This window comes from Strix aluco, chromosome 2, assembly GCF_031877795.1.
Source record: "Strix aluco isolate bStrAlu1 chromosome 2, bStrAlu1.hap1, whole genome shotgun sequence".
Taxonomy (NCBI): domain Eukaryota; kingdom Metazoa; phylum Chordata; class Aves; order Strigiformes; family Strigidae; genus Strix; species Strix aluco.
In genome coordinates, this window is record NC_133932.1 from 102,244,328 (window position 1) to 102,254,973 (window position 10,646).

The window sequence follows — 10,646 nt, forward strand, 5'->3', positions numbered from 1 at the left end:
CCTGTGTGGTTTCTTGCTGTTACTAGACTAGGACCTTATTCTGCTTTTATCTCCTCTCTCATACTCTCATCTTTGCTTCTATATAGGTTCCCAGTTGCTATGTATAATCAATAACTCATGTCCAGAAAGAGGTCTGTCATGAACTTTATTTCTCACTGTTTGCATTTGACTGTCCCTTGATCTTTCTGCTTTTCTTCACCTTTCAAGCTGTCTTACTGTGATCTATACTAATTCTGTATTAATCTAAATACAAGTCATATATTCCGTATCACAGATACAACTTTTGTTCCTAGTTTCCCGTCTGGCAGGTAACCAAGCAGTGATTCTGGGATCCCAACTTTCCCTTGTTATATTCAATGCTGTGTGAATGAAATGAGTATAGTAGTCACTTAGGAACTTTGAGTAGGAAAAGGAAAAAGAATCTTTGAAGCACAAAAATGTATATGACTAAATTCTCAGAGTTCATTATGCATTATTTTTACCCTGCAAGCTGGATATTAATTCTGAAGCCTTTTAAGCCATGTATTAAAATAGTCTATGTAAATACCTATAAAATAAAGTCAGTAGAGAGTACATATTGAAAGCACTAAGGCTGACAAAAACCTTGGTGATCTGTTGCTATGTGATTTGGTTTCTATGAAGTCTGCAGAGCTTTTTTTAAATTTTATTTTATGGCTAAAGGCAGGCAAAATCTTGAATAAGCTCACAACTGGGAGACAGGATTAAAATAATTTTTAAAGTTTGGATAAAATATTAAAATAGTAAAGGAAAAGCAAACACACATATAATTCCCAAGATACTTTGGAATATTCTTACTCTCAGGTTTCTAGAAGAATATTTTTTCAGTAGTCAGAATTTGCTTACATTAAAAATCTAAAGCTGACAAACAAACAACTCTAATTACATGACCACATGCAAATACACTATGACTATTTCTGGATGAAAGGAATAAAAGTCTCAAACTTATAGGGATATTTCCAGAAACTGATGTAGGAGAAGCTTTTGATTCGCTGTTCTGCAACTTTATAAATGTGTTATTTGGTATTTGGATCTTTCCCTAACATTATGTTTAAAAAGATTACCAATGCAAAGCAATCAGTTAAGCCAGTCTTGCTTTTGTTCTGTAAGGCAGTGGAGGTACTTCATCATATCTACACACATACATGACACTATTTACCCTGGCACTGTATTGAATTTCTGCATCAGGACCATCTATTGTTTACTAACATGGATACCACAGGATCCTGGATAGGAACTCCATAATCTCTCCTCAGGTACATGATTAAGTAGCAAATGACACCCACCAGCATCTGGTGAGCTGTCAGGTGCCAGAAGGTGTTTGTAGTGGTAATTTGGCCATCTGCAATCTGTGTTGTCAGTGCATTGTAAGTTATCACTGTCTCAGGCAATATTAACTTGCAATGTTCTTCTGACATTTCTTCAGTGGGTTGTGAAGCAGACATATGGTACAAAATACTTCCTAGCTGGCTCCTCCCACCTTTCCAATAGCAATGACTTCTGTTGCTTATGAGTAAAAGTACTGTAGATTGTGCTCAGAGTTCTCTTCAAGGTACTTTAACATTAATACTGCTTAGGTACCTATACCCTGTTTTAGGTATTCTGAGTCATTTTTGTGACACTTTCACATTGTGCAGCACACAAGACATAGGAACATATGGCCCACTGTAATTACATATTTTGCAAATTGCTTAGCAATTATACCTGAAGTTATCAAGTAGTTCAAAAGCAATTACCTTATAACTTGCTTTCAGGTTTTGTAATAAGGCTTTCAGTTTATATGGAAAAATAACTAGACAATTATTCTGTGGTTATATGGTCATTCAACAATAGCTTAAATAATTAAGATTTTTTAATTATTTTTTTGTTTGTTTACAAACCAATGCATCTCATTAACAACTTCTATGCCAGTGTTAATTAAACAGCTAAAGTATATTTTTGAATTACAGAACTCACAAAAGAAATGTCAGATGACTCCTTTGGACCATCATTGTCATCTATTCTTACTGGATTATGTAAAATATTTTTTTTTTGTCAGAGTTTTTCTTTGGTTTTTGTAATATGTTGTATCATAAAATGAATATCACACCAAGAAACTGCTTAGAATTTAGAACAAAAAAATGAAGATAGGAATCCTCCAACCACTCATATGCAGTGGAAAACTTAACTGACCGTAACTGTGGATATATTAATGTAACATTGCAACTAGAGGAAAAATTACCTGATGGATGCAAATATATTTTTATTTTTAGACCAACAGCTTCTAATATAGAGAATTAAAATGAGAAGATAAGAGTCCTAATGGCAAATACATTGTGCATTTATTTAATGGGAACTGAGCAGTTCAGGGAATTGCTAATAGTATTCAGGGGCTTTCATCACTGAGTCACTAGGCTTGAATCTGGCCCAGGTCTGCAATGACTGAAAATCATTACAATTTGATAGTTCTTCAGTGTCCTATGCAAAATGAATGATGTTCTTCGTCCAAAACTGATGATCATTAGGAAAAATTGCTACCCACTGGAGAAGAACAGAGCAGATAAATAAAAGTATGGTTGGAAAGGATGTTATACAAAAGTAAGATTTGTTATCATAGAAAGAGGAGTTACATGGGGTATATCATTTAAAGAATATTAGGAATATTAATGTAGATATTATCAAAAGCTTTCCTTCTGAAACATTTTATTCAGGCACAATGATGTGTCTTTTCTCATTTCCTCTCTTCTTTGAAAAACAAATTATAAAAAAAAGCATGGCTTTTTGTCCTTTTTAAAAATAAGTCAGTTGGAAAGTTTGGTTTCATTAGTTTAAACACCATAATCCAAACTAATAAACAAACCTCTAATTGTTCTTAAACCTGTAATGATTTGTTCAGCAAAATGGATTTAGCACTTAACTTCATTTGAAACAGTTAAAACTACTTGTAAATCTGGCATGTATGAATGGTGACAAAGAAAAAATAACACCTCACCAAATCTTTCATTCATTTTCTCTTTATTTCTTTCACTCATTCGATGTAATAGAAATTGTATTTTCTGAAAATACATTTGTAGGATTTTTTTTCCATTTTTGTGTTCCTTTTTTTATTTTCTGTTTGCAACTATATAATTTTCCAACACTGTAGAAACTTTAAACATTTTAAGAGTAGTAATTCTGTCTACTGGTGAGCGAAAAGTGAGTTCTACATATCTCTTATTATAATTTACTCTGTGACAAAAAAGAGGAAAAGTGAAAGAACGAATGCATATAAATCTCAGAGTTACTGATTCTTTTGGGAAAGAGGAAAAGGATCACAAGAAAGGAAGATGGCGTTGCACTTCAAATACTGAAAAATATAATCAGCTTAAATATTTCAATGTTTCATGAAGATTTTTCTTATTTCCATCCATCTCTATGAAGTGCTTTGATGAAAGATGATGAGCACTTTCTTTATTCAAAAGAAAGTTGATGTACCAAATGAAGGTAGAAATTTCTACACAGGCACACAAAGTTAACTCAATGGGCATTACTTATTAAGATTCATATGTATTAAGATTCATCTGTATGCTTAGTACATCATGGGATGAATACTGCCATCTCAAATGGGCATTTTATTATTTTTTACTCAGTAACTTTTCATGTTTCACTTCCTCCTTAGCCTGTCTATAAGCATTTCCATACAAGCTCCTTCAAACTCATTAAAAGAGTAAACCAATGACCAAATTTTCTCCCAGAGTCCAACATGTATTAAAACAGAGGGGAAAGTAAACTGTCACTCTTATATAGATATTTTCTTTGTTATGGTACTTCAGCTCTACAGGGGTTATACCTGGAACTCTGTTATTGTACCCACACTTGCAAGAAGATACATAGGTGGAATGGTTCACTGAAGTAGTTCTTGACCTTTCACATAGAGGTCAGCGTCTGTAGGCTTCACAGGAAAGGTAAGGGAATTTTAAGGTTTTTTCTTTCCAGAGCTTATGTGCTTTCTTTCCCTGAATTACGCACAGAATTTAACTTGAAGTGTTCAAATAACACAGTAATGAGAACTCAGTTAAATAGAAGAAATGAACAACAAAAGCCATGCCATAAGTTAAAATCTCAACAGTAGAGTGAATTGTTCTTTAATGCTTGGGAAAAAGCAGAGAGCACAACTAGTAGGGAATTACTGCTTTCATTCTTTTCTTCAATGCCTAAGGGACTCGAAACAACATGGAAGAGTTAGCTTCCTAAAATCAATTATATACAGAAAGAGACTTTATTATAGATATGTGGGAATATTGTTGATTACACAGACTCCAGTGGGAACCTAAATTATAAATAAATCCTTTATAACTATAGTATACTTTCTTACAAGGCATATAAGAAGTCACCCTGTAGAACACATTATGTCAGGATATTATAGTCAAATATCGTATAAGATTTTTTTTAGAAGACTGTACATATATTTGACACAAAGAAATATGACAAATACTACATTGAATAAAACAAATCTGCTATGAGTAAAACTTTATATAATGTAATTCAAGAGTAAGATAGAAAGATATATATATATAAAAGATATATGTATATATATCTTTCTATCTGTATATAATACATTTTCAAAATTTTATTTAGTTCCTCTAAAGGAAGGCTTGCTTGTGTATCTTTGATGATTTTTCCTGAAGCATTTTTACTGATAGATACTATAGGAAGGACTTCTGGTTTCCATCTGTATTTGTAGCTGTATTATCCAGGCCCAAAATTTGATAGCACAAAAGCAAACAGACCGATTATGACAACTGTAAATACTTAGAGAGAGCAGGGAGATTAAAGGGAGCTACATTTTCGTGAACTTCATGAACTTTCCTCTGATCAGTGTTCAAACTGTGGGCAAATTCAGTTCTTCAGAAAACAGATAGTTCCATCTGTGCAGCAAACAAAATATACTCAAAGTCAATCCAACTGCATTTATGTAATTCTCTAAAACTTCAGACTTGTGTAATTCAAGCTAACAAGCATTTAATTCAGACCACTTACTGTGCTGTCTCAGGTAAAGCAATCTATCAGTGATTTGTGTCACCTCCTTTGCAGAGTGCTGGGCCCTGGCTACAGTAAAAGAGAAGAATATTAAGAACTGATATGATTCACAACAAATACAGTCATTTTTGTTTTGATCTAATATGTTACACACAAATTACAGCTACATCGGGAATGCACCATTATCAAAAATGTTCTCCTAACTTCATAGCAGATAACAATTATGCTGATACCTGGACTGAGTGATGGCAACCAGACATGTCCCTGCTCGCAACTGTCTGAATCTAATCAAGAATTGGTTCTTGCATTTAATGATATATGAGGGACATGCCAAGTGATGACATGTACATCCTATGGTATCCTCTGAATCACCATAATAGCTACAAGCTGGCTATCAATTTTTTGCTACATTAGCTCACAGAATAGGTGTTTACCTGAGAAGAATAAAACCCTTTGGTTCGTCATAGATTGAGAGTTTGGGGAAGGGAAATATCAGTAGGCTCCTCTTTCTTGTAGTCAATAGAGTGATTCTGACACTAGTGAGACTCTGGATCACTGGGGTATCAACAATAACAGTCATTTCAAAGAGATGTTAACGAACATATTCAGATAAGGAAGAGGAAATTAAGTACTTCTTTCATTGAATTTTCTAAAACAGCTCTAAAAAATATTGTATAAAATAAAACCTTTTCAATTAAACAAATGAACAGCTTTTATTAATGGGAATCAGGAATCATTATAGGTTAATAGGACTTAATTGTTTGGACAGTGTTGCTAGGATAATAAAGAACCTGACTGATAAAACATGCTCTCAGGAAAGATCCTGGCTGTAGAACAGGTTGGAACTGGCCTATAGGAGGTGCTCTTGGCACCTAGGGACTTGAAAACACATGAAAACCTTTAGTTTGTGACTTCAGACTACATCTTGTTTTAGCTATGTAGAGAATGTAAGCAGCTATACTTCACATCTCCTGTTGAAAAAATCACAACTGGCCAGATTTTCTGGAGTCCAGAGTGTCAGTTTTTCCTATAGCCTTGAAACCTAAAGATGAGAAAGATTCATAATATATTAAATCAGTCATTCTTTCCACTGACTTCTTTTCATTAGATCCTACTAAACCTTACATGCACTGAAGGACATACTTCCTGTAATTTCTTAATTTCATGTTAAACACATGATGCATTTTTACCTCTTACTCATTCTTCTGGCACAGAGGAAAGGCCAATGTATGTTTTGGGGAAAAAATAGCCCAGTTGCTATAAACAGAAGAGATTATATACGTAATTGTGGATAACAGTATCTAATATATTCTGCTGTTAGAACAAGATACTATATAATAATGAATCTGATATTAGGTGAAAGACTTGGAAGTTGAAGGCTCCGTGGCTGCCACAGACTGTAGCTCTTCTGTATAGCATGAGACTTTCTGAGGACAGGTATGCTGAGTACACTGAGGCATAGAAATTTAAGAAGAAGGAATTAAAATAAGTTTATTTTGCATTGTGCTAGACAAAAACAATTATTATAGTTATTCCCAGCCTTTCTTGTCTTGAAATTCTACTACCTAAAATGAGCAAACAGTCTCAAATGTCCCTGACATTCAAAAGCTCCCCTAAATAAACTCATTGCCAAGTATTATACATTTTTTAAATTACAGCCTTTCTGTGGATATGTCAATAATACCAGCTAACTCCGATTCATGGGTAGAAAGCAAGTGCTTCTGCTAAAAGATTCAAGGCAAAAGCACAAAGCAAATCATTGATTTCCATGCCCTGAGAACTAACCTGACAACTAATTTTTCTTCATGTTCTTATTTGGTTCTTTTCCCCCCTTTTGCAATGAGAAAAGAGTGGAATATGCACTCATTCATTGTTTGAAATATTGGTTGACTTCGGGGAGTGTAGATTCTTTCTTAAGTATACTACTTAAAAACTCGTTGACTTCCTGTTTTCCCTTCAAGTGCATGTTTTAAAAATATATGCCTTTACTCAGGCTAAGGAAATAGTTCTATGAAGTAAGCAGACTCCATAGGCTCATATTTCTGAGTGGATATATATGTTTTGCTCTCTCCAAAATCCTACTGGCTTCTCTCTTTTCTTTTTTTTCCCCACTTTTTTTCTTTCCTAACCACACTTCCAGACTCCACTTCTTTCAAGCTGTGTTAGCAAAGGTTAGGAGCCTCATCATATACTTACTCGTGAGTATATGGAACTTCCATTCTTTGGGGAACACAGTTTTGTACATAATCTACACAGAATACTGGGACTTCATCATTCAAATAATTGCAATACAGCATCCCACAGCAGAACTCTCACAAAAAAAGAGTTTAGACATTATTTTTGAACTTAGGAATCTAGGGGACATTTCTTATAGAAATACAGATAAGAAAACTAAAGAACAATAATTAAAACTAAATATTCAAGATGAAACATAAAATTCAGATAATTCATTTTAAGAAAATTTGTTTAAAACAATTTTTGAAAAATCCATCCTACGAATTTTTGGTCCTTGTGAATGACTGATTTTTTCTGTGATTCAGATTTTCTGGCATTGCTTTTGCTTTTCTGAAAAAACTCTTTTTTGGATAAAGGACTTCATGAAAGCTTTGTGCAATAACTGCTAAAACATCCCCAAGACTAGAAGTATTATTGGGTATTGAAATCTACACAGCTATAGAGGTTCTGCACAGAAAATAAAGCTAGTATTTGAAGGTAATAAGAAGTGACAGTGAATGTTACAGCACTGTCTGAGATTTCTGTGGCTGATAGTTACTGACGTGGTGGTGTAATTCCTCCTCCCCCACACTTCTTCTTGTTATGCCACTTGGTGTTTGGTGCAATTCCAAACCCCTCTTGGGCCACATACCGATCTGGGAATGTAAGGACTGCTAATGGCAGAGAACGAGAGCGTTAAGGCACCTCTTTGGCAAGACTGGCTCCTGCTCTCTGTATCGCTTGGGAACAGTTATAGCAGTCCATCACCTCCTGACAGCCTGGTACGCCTATATCTGGGATGTGGTCGAGGGAGAACAATAACAGAATTGCACATCCATCAAGCTCTTGTGCAACTGGTGGAAGACATCAGAATACTTTATTGTTTGAGCTAGGCCAGAGTGGAAAAAGGTATTTGACAAAAGTCAATTATCTTGGACCCTATGAGTAGTAACCTTAAGTGACATACTTTGAACTCTCCTGGATCACAGTGGGCCTGTGACAAGCATCTCCCCTGAGTTAGGATGCCTCTTGGGTATCAAAAACCTTAAGGTGCCATCTGCTGTTAGAGCTCACAGGAGACCAGGGAGAAGTCAACCCGCTTGAGTCTCAATTATCACCCGTTGAGGAATGTGGATGTGAGTATTTACTCTAAATTCAAGAAGAAGGAAATTTTAATTTTGAGATAGCTTCTCTTTCACCCAGTCTCTCTCTGCTTACCGATGTGTTTGGGTATACACAGTTATTTTCATGAGTGGGAGTACATACTCATTTCACTGGTTACAACTTTGTCTGTCTGTTTGTGTGTCTTGTGTTTGTGAATGCGCATGTATGTATGTATTGACTTAAGGTACCATATAGTAAGTTAGTGTGAATCTTGTCATCTTCAAATCTGCAGTTAAGTTGCTATTTTAATTCCAACATACTTTACTAAATTATTTTCTACATCTGTAAACTGGTTAATGATTAAGTGCTGCCAGTCATCAATAAATCTAGATTTGCTGCTAAAACATCACAGTGTTAATACTTTCATCTGCGACAACTGAGTATGAGCTAATGCACAGCATGAACTTTTTGGTTGTCAAAAATAATTGTATGCAAAATAAAATGTACCTTTTTGTACTGACAGTGTGGCATGCTTATATGTTTCTGATTAAATATAGCAATGGATGGAGAACCTATTGTATCCAAAAATATCACTTAGAACTAGAGACTTGATCTTGCAATTGTTATTTAAATCAAAGTCCAATTAATTTCAGCAATCAAACCTTGGAAAAATCTGAACAGTGTTGTGGGATCTGTTACAATATGTAGACATTTCCTTACAGCTAACTTTTATTTAAGGTTTCATATATTAAACTTTTCCATGTAATTCAATATCTAAACCAATTTGAGATCCAGAGCACAGGGACAAACAGAGACTTGAACACAGCCTGAGCCTTCTGACCTCATACTATTTTTCCAGGGCAAACATATCACAAATTAAGGTTCCTAGTATCTGAAGAAAGATCATTTTTCTTGGTGCCTAGGAGACAAAAGCTAATACAGAAAACAACAAGGTAGCTTCAAAACCATCAGTGCTTCTAAAAGAAGCTAAGAAAGAGGCATTTTGGTTGATTACTCACTTGAAGAGACCTTCTGTGGAACTGTTTTCTCTTGCTTGACTATGCCTGTGTTTTGAGAATTCACCTTGTACATTCATTACAAATAAATAAAATTGCCGATTCACTTAAAAACATATCTTAATATTTCATCATTTCTCCTCATAAAGAAAATATCAATAAGTGACAAAATTTTGACAAAGCGTTCAAACTAAACAGGGATATAATGGAATAATAGAGAGAAGAAAAATGAATATAATGAAAAAATATTGTTCCATCAGCCTTGTTTAGTAAATATTAGCATGAGTAGTCATATAGTCATAAAGCTAAATGGCTTAATTTAAATATTTTTACAGTTTTAAGAAATTGAGAATAAACAGAATCACAGAATCATCTAGGTTGGAAAGGACCTCGAAGATCATCTAGTCCAACCGTTAACCTAGCACTGACAGATCCCAACCACACCATACCCCTAAGCACGATGTAAAAACAGGTAATACAGGACATAAGTTACTCAGAAGCATACATCTGCCCCACCTCTTTTAGTCCCAAAAGATATGATTTAGGTCCTGAGCTAAATAATATTTTTTTCAAAATTCAAAAGGGGTTCATACAGCATTGGCCTTATAACATCCAACATCAAGATTACGAAAGTTAAACTCAAAAACTTCAATACAATTTATTACTTGAGCTTTGAAAATTATTCCATTGATATCCTTAAACATTTAAAGGATTTTACTGCTGCTGCAGAATACTCCCTTTGCTTTCACATTTCATGATGATTCTGGCTCATGTAGCCTACTCACAATGAATGGGTGAACACTGAATCAAAGGAGGCCAAGGAATGAACAACATTTTCAGAAACTTCTCAAGATCTTTTGAATATATGAGGATTTGTCTCACTTTGGGTGTATGAGAAAATTAACTTGATTTTGCAGGACTTCACCTAAATATTACAGTGATGGACACAGAACTGAAACTTAGGTTGGAAAGTGCATGCATTATATAGGATTTTTTTATTACTGTTATTATTCCTGATAATTTGATTTCAAACATTACAGTTAATCAGGAATATTCTACGGGATTATATGTCAGACCAAAACAGCTTGAAAGTTAACTGTTTACAACAACTGGCCACAAAATAGCTACAGAGAAAGAATTATTCACAAGAATCATTCACTGAATGATTGTGAATAATGAGCTAATTTAGGAAAATCACAATCTGTTCATGGACAATTTGTGAGCCGAATAGAGTTAAAATTCATCAACTAAATTATTTGTTATAAATTATTCACCAAGCTCTAATGAGCACCCAAA